The sequence below is a fragment of the Carex rostrata genome, chromosome 29 (genome assembly GCF_964058835.1).
Source record: "Carex rostrata chromosome 29, lpCarRost1.2, whole genome shotgun sequence".
In the NCBI taxonomy this organism is placed as follows: Eukaryota; Viridiplantae; Streptophyta; class Magnoliopsida; order Poales; family Cyperaceae; genus Carex; species Carex rostrata.
Genome location: NC_135946.1, coordinates 6,189,437 through 6,216,840, shown reverse-complemented (window position 1 = coordinate 6,216,840; position 27,404 = coordinate 6,189,437). Strand labels below are relative to the sequence as shown.

General features: G+C 32.3%; 2 long non-coding RNA genes and 1 pseudogene across 3 annotated transcripts in view; all 3 read left to right on the top strand.

Annotated features, from left to right (window-relative positions):
- Positions 1-3,604: 3,604 nt before the first annotated feature.
- The window catches only part of LOC144546343 (uncharacterized), a 71,764-nt gene continuing 47,964 nt past the window's right edge, over positions 3,605-27,404 (top strand). Inside the window, exon 1 of the long non-coding RNA XR_013508745.1 lies at positions 3,605-3,634. This is a non-coding gene — a long non-coding RNA (uncharacterized LOC144546343). The remainder of the gene's footprint in view (positions 3,635-27,404) is intronic.
- Positions 7,276-8,853, top strand: LOC144546344 (uncharacterized). The gene is made up of 3 exons (XR_013508746.1): positions 7,276-7,440; positions 7,944-8,106; positions 8,518-8,853. It is a non-coding gene; the product is annotated as an uncharacterized LOC144546344 (long non-coding RNA).
- LOC144546341 (uncharacterized) lies at positions 14,209-17,798 on the top strand (annotated as a pseudogene). Its single transcript, XR_013508743.1, has 2 exons — positions 14,209-16,985; positions 17,400-17,798. The product of XR_013508743.1 is annotated as an uncharacterized LOC144546341 (transcript).

Below are 27,404 nucleotides of genomic sequence, written 5' to 3'. Positions count from 1 at the left end.
ACAAAATCACTTGAATTTTATGGACCTAAATTAGTAAATTCACAACATCACAAAAGAAAAGCTTCAGCTCTTATTGAGACTTTCCAAAGAAATTTAGTATACGCCAAACCGATCAAATTCATCAAACATTGCACTATTAGGCGACGGTGTACAAGAAAATCAAATTCAAAAGATGGAGATTTCCCTTAAATTTTGGACCTAGCTTACAGCCTGTTTAAGCCCAACTGGTCACGGCTCCTCAAATCAATAACAAATTCAGCATTTTTTATTTTTTTATTTACCATGTTTAAATATTAAAATTACGGAAGCCTTAGCCTTATTAGGTATTACTTTGTTAGGTAAGTCTTATGTTACAGTAACTTACCAAGGAAATGTTTTATATACCCACGTGCCTAAAAGTTTATATTGGTAACATTGGTACCGTATTGTTACCGGAACGGACTGGTGTAAGGATGCAACCAACGTTGGTATTAAAATTCAACTGATCCTGAACTAAAATCACACCAAATCACTTGAATTTACATTAAATATGCATTTATGAAAATGAATAATATCTCTGTCCAAATTTTTTATCCACAAATGAACTTTAACAGTAACCGGCTGGCTATTTTCAATATCAAAATAAACAGTCTAATGACTTTCAACATTTAAAGTAAAAACAAAGGAAAATGATTATATATGAAATCAACCGAAATTGACAATTAAGAAACCAATAGTGAGTTCATAATGAATCTGAAATAAATTGTGAGTTTATTCTTTGTAATAAAATTAAGGATTACTCAATTCAGCTTTTATTTCTCACTGATATATTGAATGAAACCGTTAATAAATGAAAAACTTGAACTTGATTTATTTTTTAGGCAAGTTAATCTCTTATATAAACAAGTTAAGAAATTTAAAATATTTAATGGAAGGATGCATGCATTCTTGCTTTATACACAGATTTAATGGAAATGTTGAGAAAACGTGTATGATGTACCGTGTATGATTAGTGTTTTTGTAGTAATGAATAATCATAATATTTATTAGTACCGTGTATAATTAGTGTCTTTGTAGCAGTGAATGAGTCCCATTTAAAATGCAATTGCCAAAGAAAGGACCCCTGCAGAATTTTCAACATGGATATATAGCCTGAATAAATAGAGAGACTAGGCACTTTCTTTGATGGTTGACAGGCTGTGAATTCACGATCACAATCTCGAGTGTCCTAAATATTTTGAGAGCTAATTTATCATTGTTTCTTATGTCAGGAGACCCCATGCCAGTAAACCTATATATTGACTTCCCTAGGATTAATCAACAGGTTCAGATTTATTGGATTGGTATCACAAACAAAACACTAGGATCCATACTATTTCAATTCGGACAGTATGATTGAAACGTACATACCAAATATATATACAAAAATCTCAAAATTTTAAATCGGATCAATCTCATCCTTTCGTTAAAATTAACTATCCGGATTAGAATAGTACGGAGTACCATAGTGACAATATACGCATTTAATACACGAATAATTTGCGTTTTATTCGGGTTTTTTTTGACGTTTTTGAACTGAACTCCGAATAAAACGCAAAAATCGTATAATACGTTTTATTCGTGAATAAAACGCGAATCACAAATTATTCGTGATAAAAACACGAAAATAACGCGAAATTTTTATTTAAAAAATTAGAAAATTGGGTTGGTTTCTTTTTTTATTTTTTTATTTATTTCTTGTTACGTTGTACTGAATCATTCTCGAATTTTTTACTCCACCAAACCAAATCCGAACTATTCATTTATCACTATGATACAGACTAGGATTTCGTGTGTTGAAAATGGATCCTTTCTGCTTCTTTTAGGCGAGCTTTTGGACTAGAATAGTAGAATGCAATTTCATTTAGCCTTGCATAACCTCAATTTATAACATGTACCCTACAGAAATAAATAAGTCACATTAATAACCCTATTATATTTGTCTCTGTTATTACTTTTTTTAGTAAAATTGAAAGTCAAACCATCTAACTAGATTAATATTCTTTCTAAATTTCAAATCTGAATGCACAAAAGATGTTATCTTTGAACAAAAAACAAAAAAAAAACAAACAACAGATTTCCTATTTCTTCTATTATTAATCTTCGATCAGTCTAATGATAACTATTTTAGAAACATTCCACATACAAAAGAGAGAGACAGACGTAATTTACAGAAATAATAGTTTTTGGATAACACCGAATTTTTATTATTTCTCATCTAAAAAAAATAAATCATTTAACTTTATTTTTTTTAAATGTTATATTTACGAGGATCACAGTTTTAAAATACAGACCCATTGAGCTGGTACCGGGACCAAACATGCATCCGCAGTTTTAAACTGTGATACCAAACTGCTCATTTGACAGATTATTTTATTTTTTTTTTAATGACAAAAGCGACAAACCGCTCATTTAGCCTTTTGAATATTATAATATTCAGTTTCTAGATAAAAGCTACTAAAATTCCTTCAAATTCTTTTTAATTTGCGTTTAAAATTGACAAGCAGTAAGTTTCAGAACCAAAAAAAAAAAAAAAAACGTTGGTACCGCAGTTTATCCTTCTGAGATTGCTGTTTGAAACTGCAGTCTCTCCTTACTGGTACTGTATTTTCAAATTGCAACCTTGGTAAAATATTATTTTGATGAAAATAGTGTTAATTGGTTTATTTTTTTTGAGATGTTAAATAAAACAATTTCGGTGGATAACATGCACATAAATTTGATAGTTCCCTTTGAAAGGACGGTGATGAAATAAGAAGTTAATTAATTATATGAAGGAATGAGATCTAAAAGAGGAATAGCCAGATTTAAAAATCGTGTCAATTTATAACGGACTGTTCGGATTCAACATGAGAGGATCAAATACTAGTAATTAGGGCTGTCAAAAAAGCTCGCGGCTCGTGGCTCGCTCGTAGCTCGCCTCTAGCTCGCTCGCTAACAGCTCGCTCGGTAGTGGACCGAGCTGTTAACGAGCCAGCTCGGCTCAGGCTCGGGCCAAAATAAACGAGCTGAGCCAGGGGTCAGCTCGGACCGGGCCAGCTCGGCTCGTTAAGTTACAGTGAATTTAGGGTTTAGTCCCGTATAATTTTAAGTCCAGTCCCATTTTTAAAGGCGCAATTATGCAAAATTGATGTATTTTCGGTTTGGGAAGAAATGATATGGCTTTAGTTGCTTGAAGATGTGCCTGCTGGACAATTTCTTAAATTTTTTGAATGGGATTTCTTATTTTTTTATTTTTGAATTTGTATAATAACAGCCAAATAAAGCCCAACGAGCCAGCTCGTCAGCTCGCGAGCTAGCTCGGGCTGGCTTGTCACAAGCTGAGCCAGGGATTTTGGCTCGGGTGACCTAGGTCCAACTCGCTCGGTCCAGGCTCGGGCCAAAATAAACGAGCTGAGCTAAGGCCCAGCTCGGCCCGAGCCAGCTCGTTTACAGCCCTACTAGTAATAATCTGAACTTGACCAGTAAAAAACGACTGCGATGCATGTGTCCCTATTCTCAAGTCAAGGACGACTTATGATCATTTTCCTCCATACAAATATTCATGTCATCAGTATGCATTCATAATAGACCAACAATACAACTGGTTTTCTCTTGCTGCTCCTCACAGCACCCAGTAAAGGAAAAGTAAAAGCCATTAATTATTGGTAATTATATACTTATATTATCCATAAAATGAGCACAACCTTTGTCAAGTTTATTTTCCTTTTTGTTCTCATTCTTGTGGCCTCTCTGCCAGCAGTAGCGCCTAAAGGTGCCGTTCCTCCCAATGGTTCAAGTGGATGTACTGAACCTGAAATCCCCGGCGGTAATCGTCACTGTCCGGAGGGGCACCCCGACCCACATCCTCCTCCAGGAAGAAAACACGTCAGCACATATGGCGATCACAACAAACTTCAAAATAAAAATCATCCATAGAAAACATATTCTCCTTATATATGTATGTATTAGGTGAATTATGTGTGCTTCTATATGTTATATATTTTTCTGCGGTAGACCCACTGAAGGAGTCATTCTCATTATTTTTTATAATTCAAAGTAGGTGGTGCCAGTTTATCTTTTCTGAACATGTATGTCAATGCTCTGAATAGTTGACTATAGCGATGCAGCGTGAGTATAATATTTTCTTGATTTTTAAAGCTATGATATATATATATATATATATATATATATATATAGAGAGAGAGAGAGAGAGACTAATATCAAAACATTTGTTCCTGAATTTTAGAACAAACGTTTCGATTTTTACATTTTCAAAGTCCAAACAGTTCAACATTCAATATATATTAAAATGTGCTTGAAGACCAAATTTTACATTTTTTGAATTTTTTTACTATTTATTAGATCAGTTTTAAAATCGTTGTTTTAAATGATCTAGAAGATTTTCACTGTTTACATTTTTTTTAATAATTTTTTTTACTATTTATTAATTAAATCAGTTTTAAAATCTTGTTGACAAGATTCTGCTCTCAAGGTACTTGTAATTCTGCTCTCAAAAAATAAAGAAGTGCATCCATAGTAAACCAATTTGGAAAATAAAACTGCGATTCTTTGGAATTGCAGGGACCCTGTTTTTCTAAATCAAACCATCCATTTGTTTTGAGATTCGTGCTTAAAAACCAACTGATTTTGAGATCCGTATATTTAAAAAATGGATGGTTTAATTTTAAAAAGCAGGTCTTGCGATTCCAAAGAATCGCAACAGATTTATTTCCACCAATTTGGAATTGACTGTCATGGAGAGCAACTCTTCAACTCATATTCCAATGATTTTCCACCTGTGGGGCCCGCCACTCAATAATTTTTACTCTAAATTATTAGTTATCAAGTAGGTAAATATCCAATTCAGTATTGGGGGTTCCTTTTTTTCCGAAAAAGTGATTTACAAGATGGAAAAGATAAAAGTGAATTTGTGCATGTACAAATTAGCAATCAAAAACGACTGCCATCTGTGTGTCCCTATTCTCAAGTCAAGGACGACTTGTGATCATTTTCCTCCATACAAATATTCATCTCATCAGTATGCATGATAAACCAATCAATACAACTGGTTTTCTCTTGCTGCTCCTCACAGCACCCAGTAAAGGAAAACTAAAAGCCATTATTGGTAATTATATACTTATATTATCCATAAAATGAGGACAACCTTGGTCAAGTTTATTTTCCTTTCTGTTCTCATTCTTATGGCCTCTCTGCCAGCAGTAGCGCCTAAAGGTACCGTTCCTTCCAGTGGTTCCAGTGGATGTACTGGTAGTCCTAGTGCTGTTCGTAGATGTCCCCCGGCGCACCGCGACCCACTTCCTCCTCCGGGAAGAAAACATGTCAGCACATATGGCGATCACAACAAACTTCAAAATAAAAATCATCCATAGAAAACATATTCTCCTTATATATGTATGTATTAGGTGAATTATGTGTGCTTCTATATGTTATATATTGTTCTGTGGTAGACCCACTGAAGTATATAGTCATACTCATTTTTTTTTGTAATTCAAAGTAGGCATGCATTAATGCATGTGGTAGTGCCAATTTATCTTTTCTGAACATGTCAATGCTCTGAATAGTTGACTATGGCGATGCAGCGTGAGTATAATATTTTCTTGCTTTTGAAAGCTATGATATATATATAGAACAAGGCTTGGGTGCTATGGATAGCATAGAGGGCTACGGTGCTACGGTTCAATATTCAAGTTTTCAAAATCTTAACGGTCGATCCGAACCGTTCATCTTGTTCTCCATATTAATATGTGTTTGGAGACCAAATTTTATATTTTTTGAAAATTTTTTACTATTTTTTTAGATAGGTAGAAAATCACTTGATCTAAAAATTTCTGCATTAATTTCCTGAGGGACGGAATGTCTGACAAGAGGTCCCACCAAGCAGTGAGATAATTAAGAAGGGCTGCTAAATAGGCCCTTCTTCTTTCCTTTGTTTGCCTTAATTTCCTTTATATCGAGATGAGAAAAAAAGTTGGAAAAGACATAATAGAAAGCATTGAAAAAATAATAAAGATACAAATATCCAAAAAAAGATAATTTGTAAATTTGACCCTTTCTTATTTTTTAAATCGTCTTCTCTCACATGTCCCAACTCATCCGAATTCATATCACCTGAGGTAACAGAAATTTTGAATTTAGATTCAAACCGTCTGATCTGCTTTGTCATGAATATTAAAGGGACCATGCTTTTCATCTCGGGCTAGATTGGTACGGATTCTAATTGGAAAATCCGGATCTAAACACAAACATTTTGTTACCTCAATAGGATGCAGACTCAACTCATCCAGCCTTTAGAAGGTAAACTTGATTTTGGGTAATACTCTTTTAAGAAAAAATAGAAAATAATTTCAGAAGAATGGTTTCTTGGATGCTGCTTGTACTCTCATATTGGTAAACAAACAAAATATAAATAAATACTAATGAATATCCTCAGTTCATTTTAGAATAGGAAAACAATAAACAAGGTGCATGCTTATTTAGAGTGCATGTTTTTAGAGTAGTACAAGAAACAGTTCATGTTTATTCTTTTTACATGATACAAGAACATATTTTTATTTAGAGTGCATGTTTTGAATAAGTTCTTTATTTTTCTTTTTGGGATCTCTAGTTAACTACTTGTCATTGTTATTAAAAAATAAAATCGGACCGAACTAATAGCAAAACAGGCTCATATCTGCAGGTTTGGTTCGGATGAAAGACCAGATAAGCATGTAAACCGGAAACAATAAAAAAACTGGCCGGAAAATTATGTCTTGTCTTTTGTGTTGTCCAACTTGTTTTTTTAAATAATTATGTGTATGTGCATTATCAAATAATTATCAGAGGTGGATCTACATTTATTTGTACAGGTGCTAAGTGATCATATGATTTTAAAACTTTAGTTATATATATATATTAAAATTTAATTAAAGGGACGGAATGTCTGAAAACTTGAATAATTATTTGCTAGTTATTTGGTTGTTTAACCGTATTGGTATCTTTACTTTTTAGGGAAAATTTCTTCCTTGCCACTCCAAAACTTGTAAAATATCAAATTGCCACTCCAAAACTCAAAATTTCTTATTTGCCACTCTAAAATCATCAAATTTACCAATTTGCCACATTTATACATCTAATATACTTATTTGATTAAAATAATTCTGAAAAGTGTTGTATAAAAAATGTATTTTCATATTCCCTATTTTACCCTTCAAGAACAACAGATAAAATTTCTAATGGAGGCCTACAGTCCCCTTCCCTTCATCCCTTCGCCTCTTAATTTCTCTTGTTGCTCTCCACTGACGCACTCCACTGACGCACCTCCGTCGATCTCCGTCGCCGATCCACCTCCGTCGCTAGCTCTCCACTGACGCACGCCCCGGACCCAGACCACAGATCTGCCTCTCTTTCTCTCCGTCGCTCTCCACTGTCTCCTCTCTTAAGGTAAATACCTCTTTCAATCAAGCACACATTCAAACCTGAATTTCTCCTTCTAGGATGGCTTCAGCGGGATACTGTTACTTTACTGATAACGGTTCATGTACCGGGTCTCAGTTTTAGTACTGGTTTTATTTTCTTCTTTCCACTTACTGGTACTGGTGCATGTACCGGGTTTCAGTTTTGGTACTGGTGCATGTACCGGATTCATAGAATCGGAGTTTCAGTCAGCTTGTTAAGGCACATACACTTTCATTTATAATTTCAAGTTCTTGTTTTTTTGAAACTCAACTGACAGGGGCTGTCAGGAATATATTAAGCTTAACGGGTCCCTTCTAATATGCAGCAGCCGTTGTACCAGTAACCATTCGGCTGGTACCCTTACAATTTCAAGTTCTTGCATTAGATAATTTAAACTTCCATTTGATTTCCATTTGACTTCCATTTAATTTCTGAGTTCAATGTTTGATAAGCTTAGACCTGAGTTCAATGTTTATTTTTCAAACCAGCCTTCCACCATGCATTGCCATCGGCCACTGGTGGAGAATCACACGACGTCCTCAGAGATCTCCACAACTTCGGCCCAGCCAAGCCACTCCTCTCCGATGGTGCCGTGCCCCAACTCCGGCGAATCGAAACAAAGTGTTTTAGAAGTGCCAAAAAAACACAACGGTATGTAATGTTAGCAATTTAATCTTCTTTTCCATATGTTTTCTTGGATTGGGGCTATGGTACTGTGTCATTTTTTATTGGTGTAGTATGAGAGAGGTGCAATATTGGGGCTATGGTACTGTGTCATTTTTTACTGTGTCAATTTAATCTAGTCCAAGTATTATGAGAGAGGTGTAGTAAACCTCTACTGGTACCAAAAATCATGAGACTTGCTCGACATTATTTCTGTTTTCTCATTCAATTGCTTGAGAGAGGTGTAGTAAACCTCTACCGGTACCAAAAATCATGAAACTTGGCATAATAGAGAAAGCATTTACTAGCACAATTTCTTCTAAAGAGCAATTTCTAATTAATTCATGTATTTCCTTAGTTATTTACTCAATGGAACTTTTTATTTTTGTGTAATTGCAGTGGTCTTATAGTTGCAATTTCTTCATGTGGAAGGAGTATGAGGAATTTCTTCGCGAATTAGGAATTGTGAAACAACAGAGTGATATCGAGCATGTGCTATCAGACGTGTTCGCAGAACTGAAGCTCGATATGATGTTGAGATGGGAGAATGGAAGGAACACAACTCTCGCCTTATTAAATTAGTGGAGCAAATCAAATTTCTCGTTGCTATCATTGTCTTTGTGATGATCGGTATTTTAATTGTAATGGTATGCAAGTAGCGTTGATGTTTGAATGTTAGACTTTTAGGTAACTTGGGGGAGCTTTAGAAATCTATGAAAACCCTTGGATGTTTAATTTTCAGAGATCTTTATGTCATATTTATATATTGATTGGATATCTAAAATGATTAGTGGACTTGATCTTTATGTCATATTTATATATTTATGTCATATTTATATATAGACACTTTGCTATAAAAATAGATACTTTGGAATCACTGCATTTCTAAAATGATAATTCCTCCAAGAGAATAACTGCATTTCTGCATAGCATAGTTATTTTGTGATATGTATTTTCTCCCTTTATAAACAATGAAACAGAGACTTGATTTTCTATTAAAAAAATGAGACATTCAGACAATATGCTTTCTTCTCCTCTATGTCGATAATAATCAAAGAAATGCATCAATCAAAACCGTAGTAAAAAAAAAAAGGGAAAATTAGCGCAAACCAACTCTGAACTGGAAATGAACTTGAAACCAAAATTGCTGAAGCTAACAAAGAAAACCAAATAACGCAAACTAATTAAGTGCAAACGCAACTCTGCACTGGAAATTCAAACATATTGCTTGCATCTAGCGCCATATATGCACAAAAAAACCAGCTCACTGTCCCAGCTGCATCTAGCGCCATATATGCACAAAAAAACTAAAAGCATTTGACAGAAATAATTTGACAGAAAGTTTTCCTTAGATAAATGATAAAGCAAAAACAACAAAGAAACCTAAAAAAAAAAAAGCTGGAATGTGCGATAGCAGCTGGAAAGTGGAATGTGCGAAGAGAGGAGAAATTTGGGGTTAGGCGAAGAGAAGGAAAGTGGAATGTGCGATAGCAGCTGGAAGGGATTAGCAATAGATCGGCCAGACCTCCAGCCTCCTCCGACGGAAGGGAAGGGAAGGGTTAGGCGAAGGAAGGGTGAAAGAGAGAAAAAGGCGAAATGTTACTGGAGTCTAATTTTATCTGTTGTTCTTGAAGGGTAAAATGGGAAATATGAAAATACGTTTTTTATATAACACTTTTCAGAATTATTTTAATCAAATAAGTATATTAGATGTATAAATGTGGCAAATTGGTAAATTTGATGATTTTAGGGTGGCAAATAAGAAATTTTGAGTTTTGGGGTGGCAATTTGGTATTTTCCAAGTTTTGGGGTGGCATGGAGGAAATTTTTCCCTACTTTTTAACATGATTTTGTTGTTGTCATGTAGATGCACAATTTTTTTTTTTTATGGATGGATGAAAATATCAGTAGATTTTGGATAACCATCCAGAAAAGGTTTCCCCTAGCCTCTTCTTGTGTTTACAATACCCTCCAACGATAGTACAACACTTGGATTATCTTTTGTTGACCGTCAACAGTAACAGTACTGGTATCTGAATAAAACCCCATAGGTAGAAACAATTAATATCAATTTCCCAAATCAAGGGACAATTAATCGGTGAAGGTGAACTCAACAGGCTGTTGGGAGCATGGGCTAGCAAATTCACAATCAGGATCAGATTGATTCTAGAACAAAAAGAGCTGAATTACAAGTACCTTGAGAGCAGAATCTTTTCAACAAGACCGACCTTCTTCAAAGTCCAAACAAATAGTAAAAAATGTAAACAGTGAAAATCTTTTGGATCATTAAAAACAGTGATTTTAAAACTAATTTAATAAATAGTAAAAAAAATGAAAAAAATGAAAAATTTGGTCTCCAAGCACATTTTATTATAGATTGAATGTTGAATGGTTTGGATTAATTGTTTGGACTTTGAAAATGTAAAAATCAAAACGTTTATTCTAAGATCTAAAAACAAACGTTTTGATATTAGTCACACTCTCTCTCTCTCTCTCTGTCTATATATATATATAGAGTAAGGCTGGGGTGCTATGGATAGCACAGAGGACTACGGTGCTACGGTTCAATATTCAAGTTTTCAAAATCCTAACGGTCGATCCGAACCGTTCATCTTGTTCTCCATATTAATATGTGTTCGGAGACCAAATTTTACATTTTTTAGAAATTTTTTTTTTAGAACTTTTTATCTGTACAGGTGCTTAGCTCCCTTTCATAAAATATCATGTGTCTATTTGTAACCTAGTTGTTAGAACTATGGTTGTGAAGAATTTGGATTCAATTTTCACCAACAACATATTGTTCTTTTTTAATTTTAGTATTCCTATCATGAATTTCTAGTTACGCTCCTGATTATCACAACATTATTTTTTTTTATAAAAATATCAATAATAAAATTTTGATATGAAGCGTCACAAGTTTGATCGATTCATCTAAAAAAAAAAAAAAAATTTAAGTACGTAGTTATTCACTTCTAAATAAAATATATACTTCCCTTTGGCTACTTGCAGCTAGCGTGTAAACCAAGCCATCCTTGTTATTCTTTTTATGAGAAAGAAAATTTTTTCGTACAAGGACATAAATGTAATTATATAACTACAATAATATTTGATGAGAATCAAGATTTACTAAACATAAAATAATCCCCTCTTTGAGTCTGTTAATAAGATTTATTATCTTATAAGTTGAATTGTATTTAGTTTTTCAATATATTCTTGATTTATCATATGACTAAAAATATATGTTAACATTTTTTGCGTATTTCAATCATGGTAATTGTTTCATGCAGAAACCCAGTATCATTTTTGTGTCATCTAGCATAGACCAAATTATAAAATTTAGATTGAAAAAGTTAAAATGTAAAATATATAATATTTGACGGTTAGAATTATTTTTAATCAAAATTTCCATTAAAAAAATAATTATAACAACCAAGCTACCAAAGTTACAAGTACATATTCAATATTTTATGAGAAAAGACTAAACTATATAAAAAATTTTAAGATAATGAAATTTTATTACATTTTTATAGAGAATGACTCAAATGCTTCATTATTTTTATGTCTCAATCATATTCTGTATTTTTATTTTCATTTTTTAAGTATAAATAATCAATCCGAACTACTTAACATGATCTCCATATTAAAAATGTACTTAGGAAATCAAATTTTATATTTTTTGTAATTTCGTCACTATTGTTTTAGATAGATACAAAGTTAGATGGTTCAAAATCTTCATTTAACAGATAAGTTAACAGACAAGTGAACAATTGGATTGGATGTATAGACATGGAATGTCGTATCCATGACAAACCAATTTTGACTTGACTGTTGGAGAGCAACTCTTCAAGCCATATCCCAATTTTCCACAAGTGGGACCCGCCATTCAATAATTTTTCCTCGAAATGATTAGTTATCAAAATTTCAAGCATATTCCAATCAAATTTAGCCTTCCGTATCTATTCTAATCAAACTTATTTGAATGATAAATAGGAAAATCTTGACTTGTGGTCAACTCTGATAGTCTTCTTCCACCAGCTTATTTGAATAGGAAACTCTGAGGCTCCCTTATTTGAAGAACAACTCTTCCAAGTGATATCCCAATCTTCCACATGTGAGCCCCCCACTCAATAATTTTTCCTCGAAATTATTAGTTATCAAATTTTCAAACATATTCCAATCAAATTTATCCTTCTTGTATATATCTATTCTAATCAAAATTAGCTTTAGCTGGTTTTTAAGCTTGAAAATAAATTTTGATAAATCTGAAATATTTCAGTACTATGCTTTATGCATTGATTCTAGGCTATCAAGTAGGTAAATACCCAACTCAATATCTGGGGGTCTCTTTTTAATAATGAACAGTGTTCTCAGTGCTATACATATGTACATATTAGCAATATATAAAGCTCTCAAATATTTAATTAAAGAGATAGGTAAAATTTTAAAAAAATATATATTGATTTTTTTTAGGAATTTATATTGGATTATTTTTAATTACAAAATTAAAGATTAGCATGTAAACCCGAAAAAAAAAAAACTGGCTGTAAAATTATGTGTTGTCTTTTCTGCATTATCAAATAGTTATCATCAGGGGCAAATTTACATTTATCTATATGAGTGCTAAGTCACTCTATGATTTTAAAACTTTAGTTTTGTATATTGAAATTTAATTGAATTTTATTTTTATAGAAAATTTTATATATATAGACCAGCTTCCTTTCATAAAACTATGATTGTGGAGAGTTTGGATTCACTTTCCATGAACAACATATTATTCATTTTAAATGTTAATTAGTACCCCTATCATGAATTTCTAGTTATGCCCCTGATTATCGCAATGTTATTTTATTCATAAAAAATTTCAATATACTAAAATTTTGATATGAATCGTCACAAGTTTGATAATTCATCTAAAAAAAACAATTTTTTTTTTTGTACTACGTAGTTATTCTATAAATAAAATATATACTTCCCCTTGGCTACTTGCAGCTAGCTAGCGTGTAAACCAAGTCATCCTTGTAATCCTTTTTATGTATAGAATGAAAATATTTTCGTACAAGGACATAAAGGTAATTATATAACTACTATAATATTTGATGAGAATCAAGATTTACTAAACATAATACCATCTTTCAGTCTATTAATAAAATTTATTATCTTAAAAGTTGAATTAATGTATTTAGTTCTTCAATATATTCTTGATTTATGACATGACTAAAATGTATTTTAACATTTTTTACGTGTTTCAATCATGGTAATTGTTTCATGCAGAAACCAGTATCATTTTTGTCTTCTAGAATAGACCAAATTATAAAATTTAGATTGAGAAGGCTAAAATGTAAATGTATAATATTTAACGGCTAGAATTAATTTTAATCAAAATTTCCATAATTAAAAAAATAATGCTAACAAATAAGTTACCAAATTACAAGTATATATTTAATATTTGATGAGAAAAGACTCAACTATATAAAAACTTTTAAGATAATAAAATTTAATTAAATTTTTATCGAGAAGGACACAAATGTTTCGTTATTTAATTTTATGTCTCAATTATATTTCGCATTTTTATTTTCATTTTAAAATCTAAATAGTCAATCTGAACTACTCAATATGATCGTCATATTAAAAATGTACTTAAAAATTAAATTTTTTATTTTTTATAGTTTTGTTACTATTTTCTTAGATGGTTCACAATGTGTCCATGGCAAGTGGACAAGTGGTTCAGAATGTGTCCATGGCAAGTGGACAAGTGGTTTAGAATGGATGGTTCAGAATGTATCCATGGCAAGTGGACAAGTGGACAATTGGATGTATAGACAAGCAAGGAGAGGCAGACTAGCTAAAATTTAACATATAAGTTAACAGACAAGTCTTGTTTCTAGTTTTTAATTATGGAAAATATATGGGGAATAGATTTTCTCTTCAAGTTTTGTTTCTAGTTTCTAACTTTTAATTTTTAATTTGAGGATGATATAATGGAAAATATATGGGCAATGACTCGCATATCTTGACTTGTGGTCAACTCTGGTAGTCTTCTTCCACCAACTTATTTGAATTATAAATAGGATTGTAGTCTTCTTCCACCAGATATATCCTCTTACAACACTTGATAACCCAAAAAAAAAAAAAAATGAGAGGTTTACATCTCTTACTTTTCATATTCTTGTTCTCCTTCCATCTTCCATCAAACTGCTTTGCAACAAATGAAACTGATAAGTTTGCACTTCTCTCCTTCAAGTCTCTCATATCCAATAGCCCGTTCGGAGCATTATCATCATGGAATGATTCTCTCCACTATTGTCAATGGCAAGGCGTAAGGTGTGGCAACCGCCATCCTGACAGAGTAATCGCTCTCTCTCTGGGTTCATTAAGTTTGTCAGGCCGTATATCACCCTCTTTGGCAAATCTGACATTTCTCAAAAGTTTGAATCTTTCAGATAACCAGCTTACTGGTAACATCCCAACAGAGTTTGGTCATTTGAGTAGATTGCAATTTCTCAATTTGAGTGCTAATAACCTTGCCGGAAACATTCCATCAACTCTTGGTAATTGTTCCAATTTAGAATTTCTTAATATGAGACGCAATAATCTCCAAGGAACCATCCCTTCCAATCTAATGCAATGTAAAAAATTGAGATTTATCAATTTGAGATATAACTTTCTTGTAGGAGGCATACCTCCGGAGTTTGGTTTCCTAGAGTTACTCAAGTTATTGGATATAAGTAGAAATAATTTTACAGAATCTATCCCAAGCACCTTAGGCAACCTTACACATCTATCAACTCTTTATCTTGATGGAAATAATTTAGATGGTTTCATCCCTCCTTCACTCGGCCAACTAAAGGCTCTGGAGTACCTATCCCTCAGTAAAAACAATTTGTCGGGCAAGATACCACATTCTATTTACAACCTCTCAGCCATGGTTGACTTGAGATTCAGTGATAATCAACTTGATGGTAATCTTCCTTATGACTTTTGTGATGCATTTCAGAACCTACAGACTATATCGTTGTACCAAAATCAACTAACTGGACAGATTCCAAAATCCATATCCAATTGTTCAGCCATGATTAATATTGATTTAGGTCAAAATTTCATAGACACAATACCGGATAGTATAGGAACCTTAGAAAACCTTTCTTATCTTAACATGAATTCAAATCAAATTAAGGCCACCGGTGACGATTGGAGATTCTTTGATTCTTTAATCAACTGTACATTTCTACAAATATTGGAACTTGGAAACAACCAACTCCAAGGGATGCTACCTGGTTCTATAGCAAATCTATCTACTAGTCTTACATATTTAGGACTTTACATGAATCCAATTTCAGGAAATATTCCTGCAGAGATAGGAAAACTAACCAACCTTATTAACTTACAACTAGCTCTAACATTTATTGAAGGCACTATCCCAAAAGAAATAGGTGATCTTTGGAATTTGGGACGGTTAGGCCTAGAGGGAAACATGTTATCTGGTGAAATCCCATCAACCTTAGGTAATCTCACCCTGATGAATTCGCTTCATCTCGAGAATAATGCATTCACTGGGAGTATACCAGAGGAATTAAGCAATATGCAAGTACTAGCTAAATTTAATCTTTCAAATAATAAATTTATAGGCTCAATCCCAAAGAAACTCTTCAATCTTCATTCACTTTCTATCAGCCTCGACTTGTCAAATAACTATTTGAATGGATCACTACCAGCAGAAATTGGCCAATAAAACAATGTAGAAGAAGTTTACCTATCAAATAACAAATTATCTGGTCAAATTCCTAGCACAATCGATGGGTGCCAGCTACTTCAAATACTTCATCTTGATGGAAACCAGTTGAATGGGTCTATTCCCATCTCTTTGAGCAACATGATAGGGTTGCAAGATCTTGATATCTCAAACAATGATTTATCTGGTCCAGTACCTAATTTTATTGGTCAGATGAAACTCCAGTATTTGAATATTTCTTTCAATAATTTTGAGGGGGAATTGCCGAAAGAAGGGGTTTTCAGGAACACTAGTGCAGTAGACATAAGAGGAAATTCAAAACTTTGTGGCGGAGTACCTGAAATGCATCTACCCAAATGCGTTTTAGATAACCAAAAGAAGAAGCACTATTCCAAAATTACCATTGTAATAATTTGTTGCATAGGTGGTATTATATGCCTTTGTATAACCATGTTTTTGATAACCCATTTTTGTTGGAAAAAGGGATCTCAGAATAACCCCCTACCATTTGTGGCCAAAAATTCTGAGTACCAAAAAGTGTCATACAATGACATTCTCAGGGATACGGATCATTTTTCGTCAGAGAATCTAATTGGAAGAGGTACTTTTGGAGCTGTTTACAAAGCTCCTATGAAATTTGAGAATGTGACAACTGTTGCCGTGAAGGTACTAAATCTCAAGCAGCGTGGTGCTTCTAGAAGTTTCTTGTCTGAATGTGAGGTACTAAGAAAAGTCAGACACAGAAACCTTATCAAAGTTTTAAGTTCATGCTCTAGCATAGACCACCAAGGTAATGATTTTAAAGCTTTGATTTTTGAGTTCATGCCTAATGGCAGTTTAGAAACATGGTTGCATCCCAACACGTGTACAAATAGGCCATTTAGGAGTCTCAGCCTTATCGAGAGGCTGAATATAGCAATCGATGTCGCCACAGCTTTGGATTATCTTCATAACCACGGTCCCGCTCCAATTGTGCATTGTGATCTTAAACCTAGCAATGTGCTTTTGAATGAAGACATGACTGCACATGTGGGTGATTTCGGGCTTGCCAGATTTCTGGTTCAACCTGATTCTATGTCTTCTCTGTTGACAGCAAGTACAACTGGACTTAGAGGTTCCATCGGTTATATTCCTCCAGGTACAAGCTTATATATTCTTATGAGAAATTAATTTTGTGTATTAGTGTGTGTGTGTGGGTCTTTATATAATTAAGTAGTTACGTACCAACTTACAGAAGTGTTTCTTTGTAGTTTCAACAAAGTTTGCTTTGTCTCATATGTTCTTTCTCTTAATTATCTTAATACATGGTATCAAACCTATAGTTAGCTCCTACCTGTTAAATTGATATGTGAATAGTAAGTGACCACAAGCTTTCAGAACGCCAAATTAAATCATACATAGTGAAAAAAAGGGAGGTTAATTCCTTTTCCCACAATATTTGGCACGGCTCGTATGCTTGAATTGAAAAGGCAAAACAACACTATATATGTTACTGATCTTGCTGCATAATTTGTAAAAGGGTATGATTGTAATTTGTCTTTTTTTTTCTAAGAATATGGCATGGGAGGTCAGGCATCGGTTGAAGGAGATGCATATAGCTATGGCATTCTTCTGCTTGAGATATTTACTGGCGTATGCCCCACCGATGAAAGATTCAGAGACGGATTGAACCTCCACATGCATGTTGAGATGGCTTTCTCAGATCATGTTACTGAGATTATCGATCACAAATTGTTCCCAATCAATGATGGAGGAGAGAATGAAAATGCAGATAATATTCACAATTGCTTGGTTTCGGTGATTCGATGTGGTCTCTTGTGCTCCAAGTTGTCTCCAAAAGAGCTCATTGGGATCAAAGAAGTAGTGGAGGAGTTGAATTCGGCTCGAATGAAGTTGCTGAGATGAGAGAGATAAAAAGTGACAGATTGAAAATCTGAAAAATATGAGGTCATGACTCACGTGCTATGGAATTTATCTTTAGTATTGTTATTAACATGAATTGGCTGTTAAGTACATATAATGTGTATATTTGTATTTGAAACCATTTTTGAAAACTATAGTAATTTGCATTTATAAATGAGCCTATGGTACTTTTTACGTGATACGAGAATATATTTTATTTCGAGTGACAGGTTTTGAATGAGTTCTTTATTTTTCTTTATTTTTCATTTGTATTTAATCATGATTTTTGTAGCTATCAATTATTTTTTGGTTTCCTTCAAAATTTTATGTTAATTGTGAAAACTTTGATATTATAATAAAGATCTTGAGGAAAGTAGTATTTGCTCAAAAAATTAGATGGTATATATCATATATGAAAATCGCAAAATTTACAACTGATGTGATTCATTTATAATTTATTGTAATAAGCATTTCATACATCAACCTATATACTCTTTACGTTAATTCGGATTTAATTCGCAAATCTGGTGACTATGATCATAATTATGTGCAGAAAAAAATCACATATTAAGTTTATCTATATAAATGAATAAATTAGCATGAAATAAATTATTACTATATCCTTTCTATAATCGAGTATAGTTTTAAAATCACACTCCATGTTTTAATTGGATCTGGTCAGATCCGAATTGGAACTGAATAATCAGATAAAGGTAACACCTCTAGCCATCACCAAATAATTCTATGATATAAAACTAAATTATGTATCTTGTTATAAGAACTATGGACTTGGCGTTTGCTGCGTAGTGACACAAGTTTCGTCCCTCTACATAGAGACGCATGTTCAATTCTCGCCAAAAACATCTAAAAATTATTCATAGTGTACATAATTCTTTTAGTCTGAAAGAAAGATGAATGTTACACTTTTAAATTAATTTCATTGAACCACACATCAGAAGTATCAGTTTATAAAAAAAGAAAGAAAATTAAAACATGAAAAAAAAGAAAAATTAATTTAATATCTTGGTCTCTGGTTCCGTAAAGTAACTCAAATTTTGGGTTTGAATCCGGCTATTCAATTATAATTCAGACTAATATTCAGCTCGAGTTAAAATGCATGTAACCCCTTCAATATTTGTACGAGAGTAGATTGAACTCAAACTCAGAAATTGAGTTACATTAGGGGATCCGAATTCAGCAAGAGGAGCTGGTCCTTGATGAGGTGCCGAATGCCTGACAAGAGGTCCCACCATGTAGTGAGATAATTAAGAAGGCTGTTAAATAGGCTCTTCTTCTTTTCTTTGTTTAATTTGACTTTCTTCTCCATTGAGATGGGAAAAGAAAGTTAGAAAAAAGGCAGAAAAAAAAATAAAAATACAAATATCCAAAAAAAAGGCAGAAAGTTACAATTTAATAGTCTGGTCTCCGGATTCCCTAAAGTAACTCAAATTTCGGGTTTGAATCCGGTTGTTCAATCAAAATTCAGACTAATTCAGTTCGAAGTGGAATGTACATAACTCCTTTAATATTTGTAATAGTGTAGATCGAACAGTCCAAATCCAAACTCAGAAATTGAGTTAATTTACGGGATTTAATTCAGGCAGAGGAGCTGATCCTCGATGCACAGGAAACGAAGGATGAGGGGCAGAATGTCTGACAAGAGGTCCTACCAAGTAGTGAGATAATTAAGAAGGGCTGCTAAATATGCTGTTCTTCTTTTCTTTGTCTTTCTTCTCCATTGAGATGGGAAAAGGAAGTTAGAAAAGAGAAATAATAGAAAAAAGACAGAAAAAAATAAACATACAAATATCCAAAAAAAAAAAAAGTTTTAGTGAATTTTACCCTTTTTTATACTTGAAATGCCATTTAGAAATTAAAAAGAAATTAAAAATAATTTGTTACTGTGGCCATGCCATTTAGCTCAATGGAATATTGATATGCTTAATTTGTCAAATCTGTTGCCAGAGCATTTGTTGGAACAGTCTGGATAGAATTTGAGTTCGATCGGTTCAGATCAAATTAATCTCAAATTAGTACAAAACCAAAAATCTTCTTTCAGTTTGAATAATATAAACCACATCTGGCGAATAAATCAATCAACTGAATTACTAATCAAAATAAAATTTTAGCTGCTACAAGCACACATTTAATATTTTACAAAAACTGAACAAATTTTTTTAAGATAATAAAGTAAACTAAATTTTTATTGAGGACTAAAATGCATTATTATTTTCATGTCCTAGTCATATTCTACATTCTTATTTCTGTTTTCAAAATTTAAATAGTCAATTCAAATTATTCAATATGATATTCATATTAAAATGTGCTTGGAAAACAAATTTTGATATATTTTTTTAATTTTTTTTACTATAATTTTAAATAGATATAATTTTTATTTATTTTTGGATGGTTTGCAAATAAGTGACAATTGGATGTATGAACATGTAAGTAGGTAGCTAGAGTACAAAATGTTTCTAATAATAAAATGTATCCATAGTAAACCAATTTGGAATTGACTGTCATGGAGAGCAAGTAGATCTTCAACTCATATTCCAATAATTTTCCACCTGTGGGGCCCGCCACTCAATATTTTTTCCATGTTGGGGTTCTTTTTTTGCCAAAAAAGTGATTTATAAGATGGGAAAGATAAAAGTGAAGAATAGAATAAAGGGATGGAAATGCCTGAATTTGTCTCATGCATGAACAGTGTTCTCAGTGCTATACATATGTACAAATTAGCGACTGCCATATATGTGTCCCTATTCTGAGTCAAGAACGACTTATGATCACTTTCATCTTATCAGTATGCATAATAGACCAACAATACAACTGGTTTTCTCTTGCTGCCCTCACAGCACCCAGTAAAGGAAAACCAAAAACCATAAAATGAGGATCACCTTCGTCAAGATTATTTTCCTTTCTGTTCTCATTCTTATGGCCTCTCTGCCAGCAGTAGCGCCTAAAGGTAATGTTCCTTCCAGTGGTCCCAATGGATGTAGTGTAGGCCCGGGCAATGGTGCTCATAATTGTCCACCTACTCTTCCAGGAGGAAAACTTGTCAGCACAGATGGCGATCACGCCACACGTCAAGATAAAGATCATCCATAGTAAACATATATTTCTCCTTGTATACGTATGTATTAGGTGAATGTGTGCCTCTATATGTTATACTGAAGTACGTAGTCATACTCTGTTTTTTTCTTTTTCTTTTTCTTTTTCTTTTTTGTAATTCAAAGTAGGCATGCCTTATGCATAAGGTGGTGCCGAATTATCTTTTGTGAAGATGTCAATGTTCTAAATAGTTGACTATAGCGATGCAGCGTCAGTATAATATTTTCTTAATTTTCTTGATCATTTAAAAAGTTCTTCAGATGAGCTTGTTTGTTTTCATTAAATAGTGAAATAATTTGAAGTGCTAATTATGTTGCTAGCTCAAATTGTTTACATAACCTAAGTCCAAACAAAAGTAATTAAGATTAGTTTTTAATAAAATTCCACCTTTAAAAGTAAAAAATACTATTCTCAGTCAAATAAACCCTACTTCTTATGGCCATATTCTGGACTGATATAGTGATGACAAGGTGATGTTTTTGTTTGATTAATTACTGATAATCACATCATAAACAGTTAATTGAGGGTGACTCTACCTTGGACTGATTAATTTTGGTCTTAATAAAAGTATACGCCAAATTTTTACCTTTCTAAATTGCTCAATAAAAATTGAGAAAAATGTAGGTCGGATGGGCTTTGGACATATCTTTGGTCCAATGGGCACTGAGTCGTCCGATGTATTTTGTGCGCATAGATTTTAAAGTGCATCTAACGGCTCTGGTGCCCATCAGATCTAAGAGTAGATCCAAAGCCCATCGGATATTAAAGGGGGTCATCATATATTCCATCTTGAGCCGGATTGGTACATATTCTAATTGAACGGTCCGGATCTAAACTCAAATATTATGTTACCTCATAGGATGCAGACTCAACTCATCCGGCCTTTAGACGGTAATCTTGATTTAAAAAAAAAAATACTCTTTTAAGAAAAAATAGAAAATAATGTCAAAGGGATGGTTAGTTGGATGCTGCTTGTACTCTCATATTAGTAAGCAAACACAATATAAATAAATATTAATGAATATCCCCAGTTCATTTTAAAATATAAAAACAATAGACAAGATTCACTTATAACACAAGCGGTATTTCATTTGAGAACCGTCGGAGATCCAAATCGGATGGTTCAGAAATAACCAGCACTGCAATGGACAGTGCAAAACCCATCCCAAATTATATATATATAAAAATAGATGTCGGCAGAATCCCTGTCTACATTCTCGTCATCAATTTTGGACCTTACGGCCTGTTAAAGCCCAACTGGTCACGGCCCATCAAATCAATAAGAAATGCAGCATTTCTTATACAACCAATTTTCTTTTCTTAACCTAACTGTAGAGTTTACCCCCACAATTATGCAACAAACTCCAAAGTAAAAAAGCTTTTTTTTTGTTTTTTTAGTAAAGATTGAAGGTGAAATCACCCAACTATTTAATATTCATAAATAATTCTTTCTACTATATTTCAAACCTGCGACCTCACACACAGAGTGCATAACCTTTGCCATTAGACTAAAAGCTAGTTCTCCAAAGTAAAAAAGTTAACTGCAGTTGGCACTCAATTATGCAACCAACCTTGGTATTAAAATTCAAGTGATCCTGCATTGAAATCACACCCAATCACTTTAATTTACATTAAATTTGCATTTATGAAAATGAATAATATCTCAATCCTGTCCAAAATTTTATCCTCAATTTATCGACAAATGAACTTTAACAGCAACCGGCTGGCTAATTTCAATATCAAAATAAACAATCTAATGACTTTCAACATTTAAAGTAAAACAAACGAAAATGATTATAAATGAAATTAAGCGAAATTGGTCATGCAATTAAATTAAGGATTACTCAAGTGTCAATTGATCCTCAATTCAGCTTTAATTTGTCACTGACATATTGAATGAAACCGTTAATGAGTGAAAAGCTGGACCTTGATTTATTTTTTAGGCAAGTTAATCTCTTATATAAATAAGTTAAGAAATTTAAAATATTTCATGAAAGGATGCATGCATTCTTGCTTTGTACACAAATTTAATGGAAATTTTGAGAAAATGTGTATGATGTACCGTGTATGATTAGTGTTTTTATAGTACTGAATGAGGTTGGCTAAGATCAAAGTGGTAGTTTCTGAGCTTTGGTGCTACCAATTCGTTTTTCAGTTTTCAAAGTTCAAAATGTCGATCCGAACCGTTCAAGTTGTTCTCCATATTAAATTGTGCTTGGAGACCAAATTTTACATTTTTTTGAATTTTTTTACTATTTATTAAGCCACTTTGAAAATCGTTGATCCAATGGTGGCCTAACAAAACAGTAAAATCAGAAGCCACCGTTGGATCAGCTGTTTTCAAAGTGGCTTAATAAATAGTAAACAAATTCAGAAAAATGTAAAATTTGGTCTCCAAGTACAATTTAATATGGAGAACAACTTGAACGGTTCGGATCGACGTTTTGAACTTTGAAAACTGAAAAACGAATTGGTAGCACCAAAGCTCAGAAACTACCACTTTGATCTTAGCCAACCTCGTAGTGAATAATCGTTATATTTATTAGTACCATGTATGCTTAGTGTTTTTGTAGCAGTGAATAAGTCCCATTTAAAATGTCTACCCGCATACGGCCTTTTGTCACTGCCGCATACGGACCCGTATACAGTACTGTCACTACCGCATACGGTATAGACCACCCCACAGATAGAGTCGCATACCGGTACTATTATTCCCTACGGATGCCAGGGTTTTGTTCTATGCATATTTGAAAGGTTCTCCGACTCTAAGGTCGGCTTGTGGGGGACAATTCAGATTATCACAGGATGTAATATAATTAAATCACTCACGCTAACCTAATTAATCACATTCCTCTATTACTTGCTAAGTAATAACCTTAAACCCTACTTATTACAAGTAATAAATAAATTCCTAATTATAATTCAAGATGATATCTAATCTACATCCTGCCAAAGGAGCCCACTGGGTTCTAACCCTAGTCTTTGAACCGCTGCCAAGCCTCGTTAGCCGAACTGTTTATAGTACTTGTATCCTCTCTCACACCGAGGTACAATGACTTAACACGTATGGTATGTGGAGGACATTGGAATATAGTAGACAAAACTATGTATGTAAGGACATATTTCAATAACATTCAAATAATAACGAAATCTCAAATAAACATAAAAGAAAAATAAATATAATAGTAAAGAAAAATAAATTATAAATTGTACTCCAAAAGAAATTTATGGATCTTTTTTAATTAAAGAGATATGTGGATTTATGGATAAAATTTATTTTCTCGATACCTACAAATATTTTAGTATATATTTAAATTTACATTTAAAAAAAATTCTTGTGCAATTGATTTGTTTGATATAATTAACAAGTAACTGGCTGCTCCATACACAATTACACATCTCCTAAACCACAAAGTGAAATCAATTGATTGCTAATATGAGCCAAAACTATCTTTTTGAAATTAATAATTGAAACTGTTTATTGGTTAACATATTATACAACTAAACCACAACATATATACCCTCATATTAATTATTTATAAAAAAAAGATTCCATTAATTGTTTAGAACAAAAAGAGAGTTCAAAATTATTTATTTTCACAGAGACCAATTGTTAGATTTGGAATGTACTGTTGAAATTTAGAGACGTCCAAATTATAATTATAATTTGAACTATGTGTTATATAATTATATGTTTAATACTATCATAAATAAATGCCTAAACAAATGATCAAATTCATAATAACGTTGTAATGCTAATTAGGCATTGTACGTATTTTAATTAGGATATGGACCAAAGTACCTATAGAATATTCAGGTAATTATTTCTAATTGTTCATGGACCAATTAGAAATATTACAATTTGAACTCGTGCAAATTAGAATAATAATATTGGCATGAAAACAACCAGATTTGGTTTATTTCTAGATTTGGATCGTATTAAAATTGATTAGATTAAATTATGGTCATATTTGGTTTATTTATAGATGATTTTAGAAATATTTATGGTTATTTTCATATAGTTTTCTTAAGCCAAAATTACGATTGTAATTCTGAACCGATTTAGCTAATTATACCATTTTCACGAGTATTTAAGGGCTGGGTCTCCAAAGCAGCAGCAATCAATTCTCTCAGATCAATTCTGAAATTCGGGTTAGCCTCTTTATATTGCTCCATTAAGTCTAAAGACGAGATTCTGTTGAAGCAACTTCGGAGAAGAATCTCGACTGGCATTGCTGCAAGCTTTGGATCTGAGGCCTCAAGTTCAAAGTTCAAGTGTTCAAGAAGGGCTCAAGAAGTGTTCAAGCCTTTGATCTCGATTGAGTGTCGAGGACAATTAGGTTTTAAATATCTGTAGAGTATTTTTTAGGATATGTTTCATAGTTTTACAGGATATGTCATATATTTTACATGAGCTATGCATTGTATTGCTTTTCTTTATTTTACTGGATCTGTTTAACAGTTTCGTAGGATATATATACAATAGTTTACAACATATATGCAATATTTATAGGATCTAGTTAACAGTTTTACTGATTTAAATTTCTAGTATTTTTCTAATAGAATTACATGATATATGAATCAGGTTTAAAGATCATGTAGAATATTTTACCGGATATAGTTCACAGTTTTACATGATATATGCATCATTTTATAGTATCTATTATTATTGATGTTTAAAGGTTTATAGTATATAGTTCACAATTTTACATGATATAGTTTACAGTTTTACAGGATATGTAGAGTGTTTTAAGGGATATAGTTCACAGTTTTATAACCTTATTTGTTTTATTTATTTTGTAGGATGATATTTCTAAAGAACACATTTTTTTCTAGTGATGAGGCTTCTAACTCATCCAAACAATACTAAACAAAGAGTTATGAAGTAAAAGTTTTTGTATGTTGATTAGTATGATTATGTGGAATGTATGAATTTATGTTTAGAATGTTATTATTTGTTTTTGTTACTGTTGAACAGTGATGTTTTCAATAGTGACAGTTTATGCTTGTGAATAGTTACTAATGTTTAACAATGTGGTTGTGAATAATTGATATATTGATGTTTTATAGTTCGCATCTGTTAGTTTTACTATTTACATATGTTAAATTTATAGTATTGAAGTTTGCAGTGTGTTTATCTCAATTTGATAGTGTTTTAGGTTTCTGATTTATAGTTTTATAGTTTATATTTGAGAATTTTACAATGTTGAAGAACTATAGTTTGCATCTATATGATTTACAGTATGTGTAGTATTAATTTAGAAGATATAGATGCAGATATAAATATTAATAATTGAAGGAAAAAAATTATGAAATTTTGTTTCAAAATTTTTTTAATTAATTTTAATTTTGGGAAAAATAAATAAATTTGATTGAAGAAAAATAATTTTGATTCAAAAAAATTAATTTTGCATAATTTCTGGGGTTATTTTGAAAAAACTGCAAGTTTGAGAAGTGGTCCAGTGTTACAATGTTCTAGAAGGTTTTAACACTGTTATTAACTGTAAGTTAGAGAAATACACCAAGTGGTCCTGCGGCAGATAAAGTTAGTTTGGCAAGTTGTGCAAGTTGCAAGTACTCAAAGTGGTCCCACAGGATATTAAAATTTTAAAGTGTGTTTTGTATATGATTTGTTATATGAGATTATAGTATAGAATTGGAATTTTACAATATTCGCACAAGTCAAATGACAGTTTTTTTGTGGAAATACTGTGGACACATTGTGCAGGAATTGAATGCTTCATTTTTATTAATATCTAACAGAAAATAGAAATTAATAATTATACCCAGGTTTTATGAGTATTTTTAAAAATGCGAGTTATTAATAATTATACCCACTTTTTCTGGATATTTTTAAAACTGTCCAAACTAGCCAATTAATTGCCGGTCCTCTTTTTTTCTCAATCGGCCATTAAATGACCAGTCCTCAATCTTTCTTTTTTTTGACATTATGAAGAGCAAGATACTGAAATCTAAGATTACTCCATTAATTTTTTTTAAATATTGGTTAGATTACTTCTTTTGATGTATAATTCGCAAAATTATACTAAAATACGCTAAATTACGCTAATAGGGACGATATCTTTACAGAGAAAGGCGAAAAACAACGACAAAACTTCAAACGGCTACAAAATGGCACTCGAGTGTTGATTCAGCAAATTAAATGGCCACTTGTCAAAAAGTTTGCCAGAAGATGCGTGCGTTGGTGATTGCTTTGTCGTTTTTTGAAATCATAATTGCCATAAAAAACAAAGGGAAAAGCCTCAAAACTTGATTTGAAGTTTTCGATTAATATTTTCATTTCTATTTTCGATCTAAGTAGCTCAGTAAATTGGTTATACAATATCAATTTTTACTATTTTTGGAACTTTAACTACTTTTTATAATTTATGAAAGATGACACGAAATCGGCTAATTTAGCGTATTTCAGTATAATTAGCGTAATTTGTGTAATTTAGCGTAATTTAGCATAATTTAACGTAATATAGCGTCATTTAACTTCATTAAGAGTAGTTTAGCGTAATTTAACATAATTTCAAGTTAT